The sequence below is a fragment of the Apium graveolens genome, chromosome 3, assembly GCF_009905375.1.
Source record: "Apium graveolens cultivar Ventura chromosome 3, ASM990537v1, whole genome shotgun sequence".
NCBI lineage: Eukaryota > Viridiplantae > Streptophyta > Magnoliopsida > Apiales > Apiaceae > Apium > Apium graveolens.
In genome coordinates, this window is record NC_133649.1 from 12,904,563 (window position 1) to 12,923,201 (window position 18,639).

An 18,639-nucleotide genomic window follows, 5' to 3' on the forward strand; every position below is an offset into this window, starting at 1 on the left:
ATTTTTTTCACATATTTGACACGCATTTTAAGGCACCTATAAAGTATAGTTCTGTAATTCATTTTTAAAATTTCCTTTTTTTGTATAAAAATTTGAATATTATATTTTTATTTAGAAGAAAAAAATTTAAAAAAAAATTATGCAACTACATTTAATAAGAGTATTAAGTGTGTGCCGAGCCTCCGTCCACCAATATAAAGAATTGAGGGGGACGGAGGGAGTATATAGTAAGAGATAAGAGATATTTTTAGGATGAAATATATAATAATGAGTTGCATATAAAGATACATATTAATGATGTTTTAATTGAAATAATAAAAGTTATATGAATTAATTTGTATTATTTATATAATAATGAATGATTTAATGATTGAAATGAATATTTTATGAATATCAATTAGAGTATTTATGATTAAATTTGTTCAGCGAACCCCTCTATTGTTGTATTATATATAACTAGCATAATAGTTTGTGCGAGCCACGTGCCGTATTCTAGCAATATCCGAATACATTGTATATAATTTTCAGTGTTCTAAAAAGAGGAAATCGGGATTGTTCGGTGGATGGATCTTTTAGTGATTAATCGGATAATCGGTGATTAATCGGATTGATTAATCGGAGTATTAATCGAAAGCAATTTATTTAATAATTAATAATAAATAATTCTATTTGAAAGACCTTTCATAATATTTATGAAAATAAAATTACATATCATTAATTCAAGATTTTCATAGTTAGAAAATTACTACTTACTAGTTCAAACCTTAAGATTTAAAATAAATCGAGTGAGGGTAGGACAAAAAAATACAAATATGAAAGATGTAATCATTGTTGAATAAATTTAGAATACGTGAATCGATTGGGCAAGCAAGTTGAGTGTTGAGATTTGAGAGTAATTCAAATAGGGATTTGTGTATAGAATTCAGGGATATAAGAATATGCGATTGTTTCTGTATGCGAAAGAGTCAATATATTAATATATTATTATTATTGTTAATTATTAAATGTTCAATATTAATTATTATTTTCAAAAAACTATAATTTTTCTTAAAAACACATTTTTTTTATTTTTAAACTTTGACCGATTCGACCAATTTTTGACCTGATTCAACCTTTTTTCCCGAATTGTCCGACTTTTGACTGATTTTTAAAAAAACCGTACTTTGACCCGATTAACGATTAATTAAGATGGGACCCGTTCGAACTCCGATTAATCGGCCGATTAATCGGTTAATCGGCCGATTTTTAGAACATTGATAATTTTTGAAATATTAGCTTTTTACGGTTAAAAACTAAAGTATGTAATCCCTATTCGTTTAATTAAAATGTACAAAAAATAATAAAGTAAGTACTTTAGGCTCAATGATAACTTAAACGCTTCAGTGATGGTGGTGACGGAGGAATTTGGTATTGTTGTACAAAACATGCATGTACTATAACAAGACTAAGTCAAATTGACAGCCCTAAGTAAGTTGTATGATAATCTAAGTTTGCACTTTATATTGTATTACTTGAGTCTATAAAAGTGGAAGTAGATTAGACTGGAGTATTTTTCTGTAAATACTCTCAAGCCTAAGAATAAACTCTGGAAGAAGATCATGAAGATCATGCCTCAGAGAAAGTGTGAAGAAGCTTGGAGTTGAATAAATATGTTTTGAGAAAAATATTCTAAGTCAAGAAATCTACAAGTCATAGATCAAGCCATAAAAGTCATTCGAGAACTCCAGAATGACAACGACAAGTCAAAAATTAGCTTATAGAAAAGTCTCAGAGATATCGACAAGCCAAATGAAGATATGAAGATTGGAGATATGTACAAGTCAAGTTATCATTAGAGATCTCTGAGATATCGATAAGTCAATATGCCAATAGAGATTTCTGAGATATCGACAAGTCATTTCCGCAATAAAGAATTCAGAGATATCGATAAGTCAAATTGAAGATGTGAAGATTGGAGATATCGACAAGTCAAACTCTCATTAGAGATCTCAGAGTTATCGATAAGTCAATATATCAATAAAGATTTCAGAGATATCGACAAGTCTTTTATAGATGCAGAAATTCAGACATCTCGAAAAGCCAAATTCTCTTATAGAGAACTCAGAGACTTCGATAAGTCAGAACAACTATAGAGAAATAAGAGATCTCGATAAGTCATTATACTTATCGAGATGTCGAGTTCTGTATATAACAAACTGGTGATCTGGATGTAAAACTCAAGTACATAATGCAGATTTGTTAAAGATCCAAGATTCTCAATCAACAAACAAATCAATCACTGATTTGAAAAGTCTACAAAAAGCAGCTTGAAGAGTACAAGATCAAAGGCCAAGATTAACTGACAAAGTAAAGTCACAGACATGCACGATTTGTAAAGATACACTAAGCCATAAATAGAAAGTGTTAGTTAACTTAAGTAGGGTTTAGTACATGCTATTGCATGCTGTGTAAAACCTGTGTTTACTGTTCTATAAAGTAAACACTGGATGCTTTGTTTTAAGATGTAACAAACAGATCTAAAATTCTTGTAACTCTCTCAAGAAAGGAGCTGAGTTTTTTAACAACAAAGAACCCATAAATTTGTAGCAAGACATACTTGATTTTAATATAAAATTAAGTGAGTTTTGAAGATAGTGTGTTTATGTGCATGTTTTTCTATTTATGTTAAAACACTTTATCTCTACAAGTTAGACTACTTTGTTCACCATATCCATGAAAGTTCAAAAAGCTTAAAAATAATCTAAAACACATTCACCTCCTATGTTGTATTCATTAACTAACAAGTGGTATCAGAGCAAAATCTGAAAGCAAACAGATTAAAGATCTTGAAAGAATGAATACACAGAAGCTTAGCGGTATCAAGATCCCTACTTTTGACAGATCTAACTACACATTATGGAAAAAGAAAATGATGCTTTTCATAAGAATGGCCAATCCATTATATGTTTAGATTCTCAAGAATGGCCCTTTCACCCCCATGGAAAGAGTTGAAAAGTCTACAGATGGAGATATGGTCATTCCAGCACATTATGCACCTAAAGATCCCTCACAGTACACTGAAGACATCCCCAACGAGGACCCCCGTTGAATACATGAGGAGGCCTTCAATCATCAGGCATATCCCTGGAGGTCTTCAAGCTTTTCACCGACATCCCCCCTTCTTGACCGACTCAAAGAGGGAATTCTTCAAAGAGCACCTACAACAAATATGTTAGTGAAAACAATCTCCATTGCTCTCTCCATGTTTGCCTTGTCTTGAGGTTGTTATTATTTTCCTTGTCCCAGGTGAGGACAAGCTCATTGCGTCGTCCTAAGCGAGGACAAGCCCTTTTACCTTATCCTGAGCGAAGACAAGCCCGTTGCGTCATCCGGAGCGAGGACAAGCCCAGAGCGAGGACAAGCACTTTGCTTTGTCCTGAGCGAGAACAAGCCCGTAGCGAGGACAAGCTCAGAGCGAGGACAAGCCCTTTGCCTTGTCCTGAATGAGGACAAGCCCGGAGCGAGGACAAGCCATTTTCCTTGTCCTGAGCGAGGACAAGCCCGGAGGGAGGACAAGCCCTTTGCCTTGTCCTGAGCGAGGACAACCGGAGCGAGGACAAGCCCTTTACCTTGTCCTGAGCGAGGACAATCCCGGAGTGAGGACAAGCCCGAAGCGAGGACAAGCTCTTTGCCTTGTCCTGAGTGAGGACAAGCACTTTGCCTTGTCCTGAGTGAGGACAAGCACTTTGCCTTATCCTGAGCGAGGACAAGCCCAGAGCAAGGACAAGCCCGAAGTGAGGACAAACCCGGAGAGAGGACAAGCCCGGAGCGAGGACAAGCCTGGAGCGAGAACAAGCCCGGAGCTAGGACAAGCCCTTTGCCTTGTCCTGAGCGAGGACAAGCCCAGAGGACGGATAAGCCCTTTACCTTGTCCTGAGCGAGGACAAGCCCTTTTTCTTGTCCTGAGCGAGGAAAAATACGTTCATCCAAACAAGCCATGTAGTGTATTCCACTTGACTAGGGCGCGCCCTACCCCTAGGACGCGTCCACTTCTGTTGTGTTGTAGCTTAAACCCAAACATAGTCCATTTATTGCATTTCATTAAATGTGGGCATGTCCTAACCCTAGGGCGCATCCTCCCCTTTTGCGTTGTGGCCTAAAACCTAATCTTTCATCCTTTTGCACCAATTTGATTTTATCTGACCCGTTCTTGACCCAAAATGATCCATTACCAAATTTTGGATATAACAACTACCCCCAAATTCCATATGAAGTTGAAAACAAAATTGAAATTCTAATATCTAAATCCAAGCAAAAAATTGTGTCATCCTTCAATCCCATGAGTGTACGTCCTCCGCATCTTCCTCTATGAATGCGCGTTCTCAACCAAAAGAGGTTTACCACTTATGCACCACATCTCTAAGCTTACATGAGTTAACTCGACATAAGAAACAAGAGATATTATACAAAAGTGTGCACCTCTCACAAGGTATTTCTTACTTCAAAGTGTAATATTATGACAATATTATGGGGATTATCCTCAAGTATTTCATCCCATAATAGCCTTCCTTTGCGCACACCCAAAATTTTTGACGGGTCCTCTATCAAAAATTCTATTAATGAACTAAGCAGAATAATAAGCATACTAGGCATTCTCCTGAGAACAACGTTATAAAAAAGTGTGCTTTGAGGGAGAGGCGTGACCAAAACATAAGGCTACCTCTCTGATCTTTAGGTAATAAATAATCTTCAAAAGAGTTTCAACAATTAAACCATATGAACTTCATAAGATGCAAATAATTAAATCCAAATTTATCCAGAATAGAGCTTTAAGAACATGGATAACACAGAAAAGAGCAAGTGTGGAGGTTGAGAAAACCTCTAATGTTGGGAGAACATGCCATGTCGGTGAGGGTGATTTTTCCACCAACGATGCAAATATAATTCCTTCAACTACCGCTTCATATTTAACCTCTTACTTCTTGCCAAATAATAATCCAAACCATTAATCTCGTATATTATACAAATAATGTGATTAATCAATTCGAACTAAATTCGAAGCTTTGAGGGTCTTATACCATCACCTCACCTTTGGAGGGGGCCCCATACATAAGAGTGGCGTCTTCCTTAACAAGGCCTACACCTTTAGAGGGCGTTTCCTCTATTAGATAAGCATCTTCGTCGATAAGGTCTTCATCCTTGGAAGGCGGAACCTATATAAGAGGAGTTTCTACTTCGACAAAGGTATTCGTCTTTGGAGTGAGATTCCTCTCTAAGAGCAACTTCTATCTCAACAAGGGTCTTCAGTATTAGCGGGAGCATCCTTTGCAAGAGGCGCATCTACCTTGACAAGGGCATTCATTCTTGGAAAGAGCGTCCTCTATATGAGGAGCGTCTACCTCGACAAGATCTTCTTCCTATGAGGGCGCATCCTCTCTAAGAGGAGCTTCTACCTCGACAAGGTCTTCATCCTTGCAGGGCGCGTCCTCTGTTAGAGGAACGAGTTACCTCGATAAGCATTTTCATCCTAAAAGGGCGCGTTCTCTCTAAGAGGAACGTCTTACCTCAACAAGGTCTTTATCCTTAGAGGGTGCATCATCTCTAAGAGGATCGTCTTACCTTGACAAGGTCTCCATCCTTGGAGGGCGCATCCTCACAATGAGGAGCGTGTTCCTCGATAAGGTATCCACCCTTGGGGGGCGCGTCCTCTCTAAGAGGAGCTTCTACCTTGACAAGGGTTTTTATCTTTGCAGGGAGCGTCCTCTCTAAGAGGAGCAAGTTACCTCGACAAGGGCTTTCATCCTTGCAGAGCGCATCCTCTCTAAGAAGAACATCTTACCCCGACAAGGTCTCCATCATTGGAGGGCGCATCCTCACAACGAGGAGCGTCTACCTCGACAAGGTCACCATCCTTGGAAGGCGCGTCCTCACAACGATGAGCGTCTACCTCAACAAGGTCTCCATCCTTGGAGGGCGCATCCTCACATTGAGGAGCGTCTACCTCGACAAGGTGTCCACCCTTGGGAGCGCATCCTAATAACGAGGAGCGTCTACCTCGACAAGGTATCCATCCTTGGAGGGCTAGTCCTTACAACGAGAAATGTCTACCTCAAGACAAGGCAAAGGTTCAGCCATTGCAGAGCCTGAGGGCGCGCCCTCCCTTGGAGGAGCATCAACCTCATAACAAGGCAAGGATTCTAACATTGCACATCATGAGGGAGTGTCCTCCCTTGGAGGAGCATCAACCTCCCATAAAATTTTCAGCATTTCATTTCTTGAGGGCGCATCCTCCTTTATGGGAGCATCAACATTAGGAGGATTATTTTAAATTTGAAAGGATTCACTCCTTCCTTCCAACCTTTCTCTATTCACTTCTCATTGTATAACATCTCATTCACGCTCCACCATAGCCTCCTCAACAATGTTGATCCTTGAAATATTTTCCAACATTAAAAGTTCAACTGTGGGTTCCATTCTCTTCGCGAGCTGGTAGCATTGACTCTATTAGGACTTTGAGCATTATGCCTTTATTCTGGACTTACCGACCTATTTCTTCTCTTAGCTCTCCCCTTGGGATTGCTCACACCATCATTCTTACTAGTTTCAGCCATCGACTCTTCAATTGTTTTGAAAGACTCAGCCTGAGCCAACACATCAACAAAAGATGTTGGATCCTTCCCTCATAAGTGTTTCCAGAAATCTGTGCCCACGCGCAATCCTCCTATAAGAAAACTCTTCAATGTTTCATCTATTGCACCTCTCACCAAAGTAGACTTCACGTTGAACCTTTAGAAGTAAGAAGTTAAGCCTTCATTCTCCTTTTACTTGAAATTTGCGAGAGTGATTACAGGAGGAGCATACTTCACAGCGGCTTGGAACTGAGTCAAAAATAAAGTTTTCATCTGATCTAATGATGTAATGACTCCAAGGCCAAGTTTCTGAAACCAATACTGGGCACCTCTCTGAACGTGGAAACCAAAAGATGACACTTGGCTAAATCGGGAACTTGATACACATCCATCTCAATGTAAAACCTTTTCAAAAATTCTACGGGGTCAGTGCTTCCATGAAACCGTAAATCATTGGTCATATTCTGATATCCTAAAGGCAACTATGCTTTCCTTACAACAACTGAGAATGACGATAGAGCTTGCGCAGTTGCCGTGACTCTTCTTCCCTCAAGGTGATTGATCAATTTCTTTAAATCATCCACATTGAACGTTTCAACTCATGGGATATTCTGAACATTGGGTTGTGGGGGATGCTGCTGCCCCGCATGATTACCCCCAATGGGTACTAGAGGATCATATCGCCCCTCACCCTGAGGCTGCGATTGTGGGACAACCCCATCCTGATTTTGAGTTTTCTTTTGAATATGAGGTTCTCCCTGACCGCGTCCTTGAGCCTCTTCATTGTTGCGCGGCCTTTCCTGAGTTCGAGCACCACCCTCACCACGAGGACACGTCCTAGGTGCATTACCCATAGCATTGTGAGAAGCAATAGAAACAATGATAGGGATTTCAAAACCCCTTGAGGGTGCGACCTCACGTCTTTCATGCAGGGATGTTCTTCCATGATGATATCCCCATCTTCCTCGACCATTCCTTTGATAACCCCGCTCATAACTCCTAGTCTAAACACGTGAAGGGGCACACTAGTATTCGCGGTGCCGCACCCTATCATCCTTTTGGAATGTAGGAGGCACGCGCGTTGTATCACGGGTCCTCGCTTCTCCACTGTTTCCTTTCTTTTGCCATTCCAATAGCAAGATCCTCAAGTCATCGTCTCCTAATTTTATGTCAAGCCTTCTTTTCAAGGTTGAAAAATCTCTCATGTCTTCTCCTTGATACTGAATGTTTTTTTTGCAAGATGACGTTCGTATCTCGTGCGTTTAGATCTATGAGAATGTGGGATTACCTGATTGTCAATTCGAGGCCTCTCTCTCCCAACAGTGTCCTTATCAACAAACTCTACAATAGGCTCAACATCATCAGAATACACCAATCACCTCGGGGTAATCCGAGGATTTCCTCTATTAGCTTAATCGCAGACATCTTGGGTGTTTCCTTCAACCATATGAGCTTTTTCAGCAGCATGACCGTAGCATGGATAACGATGGCTTCTCATCGTCTTGCGACGCTCCACGGTGTTCAACCTTGAATTGAAGTTATTCAAGGTATCTCCCATGCGATATCGCTGCTCTAAGATATCATCGTTGTTGATGAGCATATGCGATGTTCCTCCAACATCTGAAGTTCATGGAGGATTCACCACGTTTCTGGGAAGGTAAGGTTCATGTTGAGCGTTTCTGCGCCCAACAACTCCTTAAGAATCAATGTCACTTCCATCATAAGAACTTCCATCATGATTATGAGACATCTTTTCCTCCTTAAGATTATGATCTTGATCAGCACCCCTCCTAGTGCCAATTTGTTGACGGAGGAATTTGGTATCAACAAACTTTGAGGTTCATCGCCGGAATCAAGATCTACGATGGTGGTTCTTCGCCTGGAAAGTGAGCGGAGTGTGGTGGTTGTGATGAATTGGGGGCTGAGATTGCTTAGGGTTGGTGGTGACTCCTTAAGGCTTTCGCTTTGCACCCCTTACAATTTGCCTACGTATACCTATTTATAGGGAATCAAGCCAACGTAGTTCGTAGGGAACAAGAAATCTAATGGGCTTAGGCTTCTTATTCCTAGGCCCGGTAGAAGTCCTTCCAGAATCCATCTTCCGCTAGCTTTAGGAATGTCCAACTATGAGCCCCAACCGCGAAGGCCCAAGGCTCGTTTGTAATCGCAGGACTTCATGGATAATGCATCTCCCTACATGAGGATAACATTCCGCTACAGCTATCTTCCTTGAGTTATGAACGCACGCATCCCTGTCCACGGAATGAAGATAACCCACCAGATAGCAGGACAGGTGATCCCAAACTCTTGGGTGCAAAGTGCAGGATGACTCCAAAGTTCTCCAACGAGGACACCCGTCGAATACAAGAACAGAGCTCACAAAGCACACACCAATGTTAACCCCACATCCCCAACGAGGACACCCGTTGAATACATGAGAAGACCTTCAATCATCAGGCATACCCCTGGAGGCCTTCAAGCTTTTATCGGACATCCCCCTCATTGACCGACTCAATGAGGGAATTCTTCAAAGAGTACCTACAACAAATATGTTAGTGAAAACAATCTCCATTGCTCTCTCCATGTTTACCTTGTCCTGAGGTTGTTCTTGTTTTCCTTGTCCCAGGTGAGGACAAGCTCATTGCGTCGTCCTGAGCAAGGACAAGCCATTTTGCCTTGTCCTGAACGAGGACAAGCCCGTTGCGTCGTCCGGAGCGAGGACAAGCCCGTAGCGAGGATAAGCTCAGAGCGAGGACAAGCCTTTTGCCTTGTCCTGAGCGAGGACAAACCCGGAGCGAGGACAAGCCCGGAGCGAGGACAAGCCATTTGCCTTGTCTTGAGCGAGGATAAGCCCTTTTCCTTGTCCTGAGCGAGGACAAGCCCGGATGGAGGACAAGCCCTTTGCCTTGTTCTGAGCACGGACAAGCCCGGAGCGAGGACAAGCCCTTTGCCTTGTCTTGAGCGAGGACAAGCCCGAAGTGAGGACAATCCCGAAGCGAGGACAAGCTCTTTGCCTTGTCCTGAGCGAGGACAAGCCCGGAGTAAGGACAAGCCCGTAGCGAGGACAAGCTCTTTGCCTTGTCCTAAGCGAGGACGAGCCTGGAGCGAGGACAAACACTTTGCCTTGTCCTGAGCGAGAACAAGCCCGAAGCGAGGACAAGCCCGGAGCGAGGACAAGCCCAGAGCGAGGACAGGCCCGGAGTGAGGACAAGGCCTTTGCCTTATCCTGAGCGAGGACAAGCTCAGAGCTAGGACAAGCCCTTTGCCTTGTCCTGAGCAAGGACAAGCCCGGAGGGAGGACAAGCCCGGACTGAGGACAAGCCCTTTACCTTTTCCTGAGCGAGGACAAGCCCTTTGCCTTGTCCTGAGCAAGGACAAATCCGTTCATCCAAACAAGCCATGTAGTGTATTCCACTTGATTAAGGCACGCCCTACCTCTAGGACGCGTCCACTTCTGTTGGGTTGTAGCTTAAACCCAAATATAGTCCATATCTTGCATTTCATTAAATGTGGGTGCGTCGCGCGTTCTCCCCTAATGTGTTGCGACCTAAAACCTAACCATTCATCTTTTTGCCCAATTTGGTTCCAATTGACCCGTTCTTGACCCAAAATGATCCATTACCAAATTTTAGCTATAACATAAACTTAATACATAATTAATAGGTATAATTAATGACTATTAAGATACTATTAAATGCAATGAACATTTTTCAAATAAAAAAGTCAAAAAAATAAGAATTCAAGAAAAAAAATTAGAATCCACTCCCATGCTATTATAATATATATGTAGATCATTTTTCATTTTGTTCGTGAATGATTACAACCTTTTTCATATTCAAGTTCAACAAATTTATATATTGACTTTCCGTGCCAAACTTTTCTCAATTCGATAAAATTGTCATAAACATTAATTAGTATTAAAAATTTTAATATCTTAATATTATTATGAAAGAAATAGTACAAAAATTTTGTGATCAATATAATTATTTTTCATTTTTAACTTATAACAGATCGAATGAAATCATAGTGTGTGCATAAATTTTATTCATATATTAAAATTCAAAAATGAAAAATAATTCTATAATAACATTAAACCGTATCGTATCAAATAAACAATTACAAAAAGTACCGTGTTTCATTCACAAACTTTTAAATATATGTAATTTTAATTATATGAAACAATATATAATTTATATATTTTTTATAACAAAGTATTGTTAAAAATCGTTTTAGTCAATACATTTTTCAAATTACAATAACTGTTAGAATTATTTACATTCATACCCGTGGGTGTAGTAAGATAGATAGATTGATAAATTTAATTTTTAAAAATTGACTTTTCAAATTATCTACTAATTATGTTTGAAGTGAAAAATAAAATATTTTACTATCTATGACAGAAATATATTATGTGTAATATTAATAATGTAAGTGACAATATGGTGTTGTGATATGAATATATATTTGTGAATATATAGGCTCGAGTTCGATTCCAACCAATAATACAATTTTTAACTAAATTTTAGAGATAAAGATAAATTTATCATTTCAATTAAAATAATGTCTCATTAATGTTATACTAATGTTGGTATATTATCTATAATATACTATAATAATCAGAATGAGTTATAACTAGGTTCTACGGTTATTCCCTAATTTTAGTTATTAAAAAAATAATATTATATATTCCGTTAAATTATTTTAAAGGGTCCCTATCCACAGGCATAATTGGATAGGGACCCTATCCAACCAACAAATCAGGACCATTGAAGTAAAAAACGAATGGCTAGGATCCGCTATTGCCGCTATGTTTCATTGCGAGGGCACAATGAAACATTGCGGGAGTGGTCCACATACTTCATTCCCCTTTTTACCCTTTTCCTATATTAATTCATTTATAAATGCTTTTTTAACTACATAAATATTAATTTAATAAGATATTATTCTTAATATTTCTGATTAAAAATATAATATTTAAAAAATATTATAAAATATTTTATAATAATATTAAATATTATATTTAATATTTAATATTCAATATTTTACAAGTATTGAAACATTAAAATGAAATTAATATATTTAAATATTAATAATATATATTAAAATAATAAAGGAAAATATTTTTGATATTTAAATATTTTAATTATTCAATATTTTTAATAATAAATGAAAATATTTGAATATTTGAAAATATTAATAATGTTAAACATTAATAATGTCTAATAAACACAAATATTATACCTCTGCAATGTTTCATTGCGGTAGTCCCGCAATGTTTCATTGCGTCCCCGCAATGTTTCATTACGGTAGTCGTTTTACCTTACACACAGACACAGAAACTCAGGCACAGATACCCGCAGAAACTCAAAAACAGACACTCAAACACGACCATCAGCGACATTGAAGCGATTTGAGATAATTTCAATCACAACCACTCCACTGATCTTCTTGTTTCATCAGGTATACAAACGATTTATAGCTATGCACACACTTATACACACGATTACACCAACACACACACGATTATACAATGAGTTTGAGTTTGAGTGCGATTTTATTCGATTACTATTCGATTTTTTTATGTGAATGTGATATTTGTTCGAAATTATGTTGATTATGTGATAATTAGGGTTCGAATTAGGGGTAAATTAGTTAATAATTAGGTTAAATTAGGTTTCGAATTAGGGGTAATTTAGATGGGTTTTGTGTGTATTTTGTAGTTTTTTTGATTTTAAGCTAATTTTTTATTAATGCCAATGAAGTGTTTGATGAAAGTCCTATGAGAATTAGTTTGTTTTTTACATTAGTAAGTAGCTGAAGAGTATCATTCTTAAGCTTGAGATTTTTTACATCAGTTGTCTAAACTGTTAAGGTGTGAAGTACAATATTTTAAGATCATTGCTTGAATTCAAGTACAATTTATCTAACAGTAAACTTTGTTTTTTGTTGCATTCTGGATAAAGTTTTTATGTCCACAAATTGTGATAATGCAACTCTACAAGATGGCATTCCACTCATTAGAATGTCATTTATTTATAAGAACATAGTAAGAATTCTTAAACTTGTCATTACCTATATCTTCTGCAGTTGTTGAGACACCAGATAGATACAAAAATATTGTGAATATCTTATTCTAGTATTCTTTTCCATTCCTCACTAATTTCTTTCTTCATGTATATCTAATAAGAGAATCTTTAAAACAAATGTATAACCAGTATTTTAACCAAGAATTGTGGAATCATGGTACATTATCTAATCTTATATCTACTACTCAAGTCATAAGAGTCCATATAAATAATATTATCATTCAGAAGGTGTGGGATTGGTATTGTTAGTGACATCATTGAAATTTCTACTCAAGATTCTCAATGCTGGTTCCATGGCTAAAGAAAGAGCCACAGTTTTAGTCCAACTAAAATCAGAATTTTGACATATCGAAAACTGGAGTTTCAAAACACAGAAGTAGCTGAAGAGTATCATTCTTAAGCTGAAAGAACGTTTGTTTTCTTTTTCGTAATTACTGTTTGTTTGGAGTTGTACTGATGTGCTTTTTGGTTTAAAATATTGCAGATACTATGGACATGGAGTGTGGACCTCTTGATCGATCCTTGCTGACTATGCAGGACCGCCATATTAGCAGTCTGATCTGGGAGGGCGGGGATAGGAATACCGTAGATGTTAGACAGCTGACAGCGAGGATGGGTGAGTGGCATATACTTCCAGATCAGCAGGCTCTGTTGGATGCATATGGTTTTTGGGCGTTCGGCAACCCCCGAGTGGTTCGGCAGAATGACATCAGACTCATTACGGCCTTGATTGAGAGGTGGAGGCCAGAGACTAACACATTCCATCTGCCGTGTGGGGAGATGACTATTACTTTGGAGGATGTTTATATGATTCTGGGATTACCGGTTACTGGCCGTCCTCTCACCAGGGCGAGCTTGAGCACCCGAAGGCGTGGTTCATGAAGAACTGGGAGGATCCGTCTATGTCAGAGCAGGAGCGCATGGAGTTCTATAAGGATGGGCTACATTTTAACCAGCTGAGGAACCGGTACGGGGCGAGAGCTGATACCAGAGATATGGATGCTGCTCAGATTGAGGTGTAGTGCAGAGTGCATACACGAGCCTATATGTTATTTATTATTGGAGGCGTGCTTTTCCCTACATCTTCGCGGGACGTGGTGCATCCCCGGTATATGCAGCTGCTGATGGAGGAGTCGGAGATTCGTGATTATGCATGGGGTGCAGCTGTTTGGGCACACTTGTACAGATCACTGACTTTGTCGGCTGATAGGTCTGTTCACACCTTTAACGGGTGTAGTCTGCTATTGATGTTGTGGGCTTACGAGAGATTGGCACCCGGGAGGCCGGAGATTGCGCCTCAGCAGGAGATTCGGTGGCCGGGGGCGTGCGCGTGGGACGAGCCAGTGAAGGTTAGTAGAGTAAACCCCCACCACCATACACATAACTACCGGGGTGATTTGGACAGTTTACAGCTACACTGGGTGACATGGCAGCCGTATGCCAGACTTTACGAGAGAGAGGCTGATCCTGATGATGTTGATGCTACTCATTTCCCGGTGTGCCGTCATATGGCTCTTGGTCGTATCTAGCTGGTAGCATTTGAGATCATTGAGTACCAGTATTCTGATAGAGTACTGAGACAGTTTGGGATGTGCCAGCATATACCGGATGATCCGTTTGACCACGCTGTTCTGAGGTTGGAGAGACAGTCTTCTTTTCAGCGGCCTCACCGTCTTGCTATGCATCAGCAGTATGTTGCCGAGTGGGAGAGTTATGTGGCTACGGGCGGGCCGGAGATTGTTGAGGGCGGGTTTGTATCTTTCGCCGAGTATATGCAGTGATATAGACGGGTAAGTAAGATGAGGATCGCTCGTTGTGTACCCCCTGAGGGCGATATCATACAGCCCCGTGACTGGTACCCTCAGCAGATGATGGGTGATGCGGTATGGTATTCTTCACTTGTTTCCAATTGTAGTCTTTACCTGTTTTCCTACAATTATTTAGGTTATTTTCCCGTGAATTATCGTTAATTCCCTACAACTACTTGTAAAATGGATTAAAAATGAAAATAAGGACTTATTTAGGTTATTTTCCCGTGAATTATCGTTAATTCCCTACAACTACTTGTAAAATGGATTAAAAATGAAAATAAGGACTTATTTAGGTTATTTTCCCGTGAATTATCGTTAATTCCCTACAACTACTTGTAAAATGGATTAAAAATGAAAATAAGGACTTATTTAGGTTAATTTCCCGTGAATTATCGTTAATTCCCTACAACTACTTGTAAAATGGATTAAAAATGAAAATAAGGACTTATTTAGGTTATTTTCCCGTGAATTATCGTTAATTCCCTACAACTACTTGTAAAATGGATTAAAAATGAAAATAAGGACTTATTTAGGTTATTTTCCCGTGAATTATCGTTAATTCCCTACAACTACTTGTAAAATGGATTAAAAATGAAAATAAGGACTTATTTAGGTTATTTTCCCGTGAATTATCGTTAATTCCCTACAACTACTTGTAAAATGGATTAAAAATGAAAATAAGGACTTATTTAGGTTATTTTCCCGTGAATTATCGTTAATTCCCTACAACTACTTGTAAAATGGATTAAAAATGAAAATAAGGACTTATTTAGGTTAATTTCCCGTGAATTATCGCTAATTCCCTATAACTACTTGTAAAATGGATTAAAAATGAAAATAAGGACTTATTTAGGTTAATTTCCCGTGAATTATCGTTAATTCCCTACAACTACTTGTAAAATGGATTAAAAATGAAAATAAGGACTTATTTAGGTTATTTTTCCGTGAATTATCGTTAATTCCCTACAACTACTTGTAAAATGGATTAAAAATGAAAATAAGGACTTATTTAGGTTATTTTCCCGTGAATTATCGTTAATTCCCTACAACTACTTGTAAAATGGATTAAAAATGAAAATAAGGACTTATTTAGGTTATTTTCCCGTGAATTATCGTTAATTCCCTACAACTACTTGTAAAATGGATTAAAAATGAAAATAAGGACTTATTTAGGTTATTTTCCCGTGAATTATCGTTAATTCCCTACAACTACTTGTAAAGTGGATTAAAAATGAAAATAAGGACTTATTTAGGTTATTTTTCCGTGAATTATCGTTAATTCCCTACAACTACTTGTAAAATGGATTAAAAATGAAAATAAGGACTTATTTAGGCTATTTTCCCGTGAATTATCGTTAATTCCCTACAACTACTTGTAAAATGGATTAAAAATGAAAATAAGGATTTATTTAGGTTATTTTCCCGTGAATTATCGTTAATTCTCTACAACTACTTGTAAAATGGATTAAAAATGAAAACAAGGACTTATTTAGGTTATTTTCCCGTGAATTATCGTTAATTCCCTACAACTACTTATAAATGTATTAAAAATGAAAATAAGGACTTATTTAGGTTATTTTCCCTTGAATTATCGTTAATTCCCTACAACTACTTGTCAAATGAAATGTTTTCAGCAAAATTTTTGTTGTGCCAAATTTAATTTTGTGAATTTTAAAATTCTTATTAATATTGGCACAAAAATAAGTTTTGCACAAAAAAAAAGTTTGACTGTTGATAAATTTTTTAAACTAAAATGACTCAATTCACTAAAAAGTATAAAATTAATAATATTATTTTTTAAACTAAAATTATTCATACGATAATTTAAAGAAAAAGTACAGAAAAAATTAAATTGATAAATTTATTATTAAAATTGATAATATTTTAATATATTACTACTACTTATATTTAATGTTAACATATTTTAAAAAATTAATTACTGTTGAACATTAATATTATTTTTATACTTATATAAATAAGTTAAATATTAGAATAAGCTAAAGAGAGGGGCAGTTTGGACATTAAAAACTGGGAGTCTAACCAACAATGAAATATTGCGGCCCAGCAATGAAACATTGCGGAATGCGCAATGTTTCCTGTGCATGGCGACATCCCGCAATATTTCATTGCGGAAGCCAAGACCCGCATTGAAACATTGCTTTCCCTGCAATGTTTCATTGTTGTGGGTTGGCTGGATGTCCCCAACCCACGTTGGCTCCTGATTATTTCCCTATTTTAAATTATGAATATAATATCACTTGTAACATTGGAGTGAACTTGCTCTTGCACCCCAGACAGCCACCGTATCTGCAAGTGATTTATTGCAAGAGTCCATTTACTCACGTATGAATGTAACGGACTAAAAATTTACTCCAGTTTAAAAATATTATAGTTAATGATATAATTTGCTTTAACGATTATTTCCTAATTTTAGTTATTAAAAAAATAAATAAATAGTGTCATATATCCATTAAACTATTTTAAATTATAAAAATAACATTACTTGTAACATTGCACTGGACTTCCTCTTGTATACAAAGACAACCACAATATCTGCAAATGATTTATTGCAAGAGTCCATTTACTCAACTATGAATTTAACCGACTTCAAATATACTCTAGTTTAACAAATTTATAGTTAATTGTAATAATATATAATTTGATTTAACGATTATTCCCTAATTTTAGTTATTAAAAAAATAAATAAATAATATTATATATCCACTAAATTATTTTAAATTATTAAAATAACATCAGTTATAACATTGTACCGAACTTGCTCTTGCTAACCGTAGATACGAAGACAGCCACAATATCTGCAAGTAATTTATTGCAAGAGTCCATTTACTAACGTATGAATGTACCGGACTTCAAATATACTCCAGTTTAACAAACTTATTGTTATCATATCACCATCACAAAAATTTAAACATTTTAATTATAAAAAACTTTTTCAATTTGTTTTTAAAATTTCGAGTTCTTGGTATTTATTTTTATCATTTAATTTTGGGGCTTATTCAAATACTGTACTCTCTTTTACACCACCTAAAAAAAATCGGAGCCATATTTAAGATAAAAAATAAAAAAGTTGAAATCAATTAATTTATTTATCACATAATAATAAAAATAATAAATACTATCTCGTTCCTAATTAGTTTCCATGTTTTGATTTTTAATGATCAAATTGATCAAAATTTAACTAAAATTTTCATATATCATATCACTAAAAATATTAAAAAATTGTTTTTATCAAAAACTATATTTAATTACTTTAATTTTTAACTTTTAATTTCTCAAAATTATAAACAGATAAACATAATTTTTGGTAGTTGGTCAATTTGAGTACCGAAATCTAACATTGACGATTAAAAGGAGGGAGGAGTAGTGCTGCATATGCGTCTGGGTTAGAGAAGATTTTATAACCAGACCTAAATAAATCTATTTGAAAACTTTTAACCCAGCCCCTGAAATATAAGTTTGTAACCTATGTATCCAACCATACCCGTCATACATCAGTTTGGGTCGGGTTGGATGAGTTGAATGATCTTATAAAAAAAGTTTTAATAATATACATCATCGCTAATTTTGAAAATTTAAATGAAAATAAAAAGTGTATAACATACAAATATAGTAATAATATTTAAATTTGATTAACATTATAATATTAGTAATGTATATCATATGATAAATTATGTGCACACCCAAAAAAAGTAAACATACATTTATAAACGAAAATGAATATGCAACCATAAATTGAACAAATAAAATTATAGTATATTAATTAGGAATCTCTATAAGATATTGGATATGAGAAAAAAAGATAATACACAATCAATTTAAGATATTGTAGTAATTATATGAAAACGTACTAGAAAATGTATAAATACATGTTAAACTTAAAAATTATATAAAATTATTGGTGATATATTGATGAACCAGGTTATGTTGAGGGTTGTGTTAAATTAAAAAATATTTATAATCCGTACTCAATTCATTTATGTTGTGGACCAAGTAACAAACCATCTACTATTCTGATTGGGTTGATTCGGGTTATTTTGGGTTAAAAAAGGGTTGGGTTGGATTGTCGGTTTACTCGGCCTATGTGCACCCTAGGAGGGAGTAGCGAAAATCTAA